Genomic DNA, 4,866 nt, shown 5'->3' on the forward strand with positions numbered 1-4,866 from the left:
GGTGGTTGCAGCTAGCTCGGTTGGGGGTGCATGGGCCTCTTAATGTCATGGATTCTGCCTACCATGCTGGTGCTCAGGCCATGGACTGTCCTATTGGCACAGGCTCCCGCCCTAGGGGGATGAGACTTGGTGTTTGCTTCGGATTTTGGTAGGTGCAGGGTGGGGGTGAATTCGTGTTTACCACTCTTGCGGGGCGGTCACACAGTCGGGGTGCTCACCATTCGCGAGCGGAACACTTTCCACTCCTTCAGGGGCCAGGGGTAGGTGGCACGGAGGGCCCTTCCACTGTTACCGGTGTGTTCCCGGGTGGGTGCCCATTTCTGTCACCTTTGTTCACCCACATGGGGTTTTATTGCCTACTGCTTTTCCGGGGCCTTGTTTTTCTTTCTCTGGGTGCTTCCCGGGGGTGGTTCACGCTTTTATATCGACGTCCGTCCTCCCCCTCTGCCCTCCGCCTGTTTATGTCATCTGGTTCCCAGTCGTTGGCGGCGCGGTGTTGGTTTCCCAGCATTGCGACCCGGGCATGGCACCCGGGGGGGGCGAGGCATGGTTGCATTTCCTTTGCGGCATTGCATGCATTGGTGCCTGGGATGGCTGTTTGATGTTTTCTTTGGTGTCTGACTTGTGTCTGGGTGGCCGAGTTGGTCCAGCTACCTGGAAGGGCTGGTGATAGCTCCTCCGATGCTGCGGATGCTGGTTCCGATTGTCAGGGTTCATTGGCGTTCTTGGGTAGGTTTGTTTACTCTGGTGGGGTGGTTTTTATTGGGTCGCCTTCGGTACTTTGAGGGCCTCGGTCTGCGGGGTTTTTCCTGGGATGGCAGGTCTGGGGCAGCCAGGGCGTCTGCCCTTGCGGGTACTTCTTTTTCGCTCCGTACTACTGCGGCTGGCTGCTCTATCAGGTCCTTCGTGCTATCCATGGCCTTTATGGGATGGGCGACGGGGCACCCTATGGCGGCAGCTTTTGGGTAGGCACGTCGATTTCGGTACACTTAGGTGAAGTTTGGTGGCCCCTTTCGGGTTCGGCCAGGCGGGACATAGTCTGGTTCGTGAGGTTGCGCTGCTCAGGCTAGCTTTTGCGCTGGGTTTTTCATTGGGTGTTCCGGTTCAGGGGGTTGGTGGCCGGTGACAGGTCGTCTTTGTGCCAGTTTTGCCTTTCAGTGGTGTTTTTACGGCGGGGCGCCTGGATGGTGGTCGGCTTGGCAGCACAGGTACTGAATATTGGGACGATTCAGAGAATATTAGTATGGCCCCTGCGCAAGGATGCCACGCAAATCGTGAGGCGTTCCATATTTTCCTGTGCCGAGTTGCAGGTTCTGCAGGGGATTGGGATGGCCGGGGTCATTAGTTTCCCCCTTTTAGAGCACAGGCACTTACGGATGGTGGCACATTGCCTTTGGCGAGGGTGTGTGTCCGGTGCGGCCTTTGGGGGGATGGCCGTTTTTCTTTTGTGTGCCCTCCTGGGTCCTCTTCGCTAGTTTTCCAGTTTCTGTAGTGTTACGGCTATGGTGGTTCCCGGGGGCTTGCAGTGGGGGGTCCAGGGTACCCATTTCCTTGCGGATTGGGGCGACTATGCCTGCTGCGGCGGCGGGTTCTTCGGTGACAGCTGCTGGGGATAAGCGTGGTATACAGCCTCTGTGCATTTGGGTAGGGTTTTTGGGCTGTTGATGCCAGTTTCCTTGCGGTTTGGGGCTGTTGTGCATGCTGCAGTGACGGGTTTTTCAGCGGCAGCGCTTCGGGTGCTGGGCTGATGGGAGTCTGTGTGCTATGCAGTCTCTGTATGTTTGGATAAGGTTTTCGGGCTCTGGTACCCATTCTTTGCGGATTGGGTGCTGTTGCGCATGCTGCAGCGGCACGTTCTTCAGCGGCAGCACTTCGGGTGCTGGGCCGCGGGGACGGTGCATTGTATGGTGTTTTAAGGCTGGGGTACCCATTCCTTGCGGATGGGGGCATCTACGCATGCTGCAGGTGGCGGGTTCTTCGGCGGCAGCGTTTTCGGGTGCTGGGCCGCTGGGGATTTGCTTTGTTTTGTGTTTTACACCTAGGGTGACTGTTCATTGCAGATTGAAGTTGCTGCGCATGCTGCGGTGGCAGGTTTGGCCGCGGCAGCAATTCCAGTGCTGGGCGTCTGCGTGGTGTCTGACTGGTGTACGTTGGATACGTTTTCGGGCTATGGTACCCATTCCTTGTGAATGGGGGCAGTTACGCATGCTGCGGTGGCGGTTTCTTCAGCAGAAGCGATTCAGGTGCGGGGCCGCTGAGTGTGTGCTTAGTATTGCAGTTTGGCGTCAGGTCGCTACCAGCCTGCGGTCAAGGGTGTGCATAAGTGGTCATTGTGGGGCACCCCCTTTTGGTAGGTCGGCGAGCGTCCTCTCCTTGCGGGTGGACTACGGATGTTACCATGCGGTTTCGTTCATTGCTCTGCTGGAGTAAGGGGTGGTAAGTCCTGCACAATGTGGATTATGCTTTCGGAGGGGTGGGGAGTCCCCTCCTAGGTTATTCAGTTTTCTGCTAGTGGACTGATGCTAGTGGGTTGGTAGCACTCCTTTTTCTGATGGCGTGTGGATGGGCTTCAGGGCAATGGTACCAATTCCTTGCGGATTGGGGCAGCTGCGCGGACTGCGGCAGCTGCGATTCGGGTGCTGGGCCTCTGCGTTGTTTAAGTTTGGTGTATATTTGTATTGTCTCAGTTGCGCCTGTTGCGCATACCCAAAAACTGTGTTTACCGGTCAGTTTTTGAACGGATAGCGTTCAGGAATTGAGGGTGTGAAGCGAATTTTTAAATTTTCCTCCGAGGGGGCCTAATTACAATTGGCTTATCACAGGTCCACGGGAGGTTTTTTTAGTTTTCTCCTTCACTTGGGTTTTGTTTTGCTACTGTTTATCGTGTAATATTTAGAGATGAGCGCCGGAAATTTTTCGGGTTTTGTGTTTTGGTTTTGGGTTCGGTTCCGCGGCCGTGTTTTGGGTTCGACCGCGTTTTGGCAAAACCTCACCGAATTTTTTTTGTCGGATTCGGGTGTGTTTTGGATTCGGGTGTTTTTTTAAAAAAACCCTAAAAAACAGCTTAAATCATAGAATTTGGGGGTAATTTTGATCCCAAAGTATTATTAACCTCAAAAAACATAATTTACACTCATTTTCAGCCTATTCTGAACACATCACACCTCACAATATTATTTTTAGTCCTAAAATTTGCACCGAGGTCGCTGTGTGAGTAAGATAAGCGACCCTAGTGGCCGACACAAACACCGGGCCCATCTAGGAGTGGCACTGCAGTGTCACGCAGGATGGCCCTTCCAAAAAACCCTCCCCAAACAGCACATGACGCAAAGAAAAAAAGAGGCGCAATGAGGTAGCTGACTGTGTGAGTAAGATTAGCGACCCTAGTGGCCGACACAAACACCGGGCACATCTAGGAGTGGCACTGCAGTGTCACGCAGGATGTCCCTTCCAAAAAACCCTCCCCAAACAGCACATGACGCAAAGAAAAAAAGAGGCGCAATGAGGTAGCTGTGTGAGTAAGATTAGCGACCCTAGTGGCCGACACAAACACCGGGCCCATCTAGGAGTGGCACTGCAGTGTCACGCAGGATGTCCCTTCCAAAAAACCCTCCCCAATCAGCACATGATGCAAAGAAAAAGAAAAGAAAAAAGAGGTGCAAGATGGAATTATCCTTGGGCCCTCCCACCCACCCTTATGTTGTATAAACAAAACAGGACATGCACACTTTAACCAACCCATCATTTCAGTGACAGGGTCTGCCACACGACTGTGACTGATATGACGGGTTGGTTTGGACCCCCCCCCAAAAAAGAAGCAATTAATCTCTCCTTGCACAAACTGGCTCTACAGAGGCAAGATGTCCACCTCATCTTCACCCTCCGATATATCACCGTGTACATCCCCCTCCTCACAGATTATCAATTCGTCCCCACTGGAATCCACCATCTCAGCTCCCTGTGTACTTTGTGGAGGCAATTGCTGCTGGTCAATGTCTCTGCGGAGGAATTGATTATAATTCATTTTAATGAACATCATCTTCTCCACATTTTCTGGATGTAACCTCGTACGCCGATTGCTGACAAGGTGAGCGGCGGCACTAAACACTCTTTCGGAGTACACACTTGTGGGAGGGCAACTTAGGTAGAATAAAGCCAGTTTGTGCAAGGGCCTCCAAATTGCCTCTTTTTCCTGCCAGTATAAGTACGGACTGTGTGACGTGCCTACTTGGATGCGGTCACTCATATAATCCTCCACCATTCTATCAATGTTGAGAGAATCATATGCAGTGACAGTAGACGACATGTCCGTAATCGTTGTCAGGTCCTTCAGTCCGGACCAGATGTCAGCATCAGCAGTCGCTCCAGACTGCCCTGCATCACCGCCAGCGGGTGGGCTCGGAATTCTGAGCCTTTTCCTCGCACCCCCAGTTGCGGGAGAATGTGAAGGAGGAGATGTTGACAGGTCGCGTTCCGCTTGACTTGACAATTTTGTCACCAGCAGGTCTTTCAACCCCAGCAGACCTGTGTCTGCCGGAAAGAGAGATCCAAGGTAGGCTTTAAATCTAGGATCGAGCACGGTGGCCAAAATGTAGTGCTCTGATTTCAACAGATTGACCACCCGTGAATCCTTGTTAAGCGAATTAAGGGCTGCATCCACAAGTCCCACATGCCTAGCGGAATCGCTCCGTGTTAGCTCCTTCTTCAATGCCTCCAGCTTCTTCTGCAAAAGCCTGATGAGGGGAATGACCTGACTCAGGCTGGCAGTGTCTGAACTGACTTCACGTGTGGCAAGTTCAAAGGGCATCAGAACCTTGCACAACGTTGAAATCATTCTCCACTGCACTTGAGACAGGTGCATTCCAT

At 52.8% G+C, this 4,866-nt stretch overlaps 1 non-coding gene across 1 annotated transcript; it reads left to right on the forward strand.

Annotated features, from left to right (window-relative positions):
- Positions 1–1,187: 1,187 nt before the first annotated feature.
- On the forward strand, positions 1,188–1,294 carry LOC134931342 (U6 spliceosomal RNA). Its single transcript, XR_010179102.1, has one exon. It is a non-coding gene; the product is annotated as a U6 spliceosomal RNA (small nuclear RNA).
- The last annotated feature ends 3,572 nt before the right edge of the window (positions 1,295–4,866 follow it).

This window comes from Pseudophryne corroboree, chromosome 5, assembly GCF_028390025.1.
Source record: "Pseudophryne corroboree isolate aPseCor3 chromosome 5, aPseCor3.hap2, whole genome shotgun sequence".
NCBI classification, from domain to species: Eukaryota; Metazoa; Chordata; class Amphibia; order Anura; family Myobatrachidae; genus Pseudophryne; species Pseudophryne corroboree.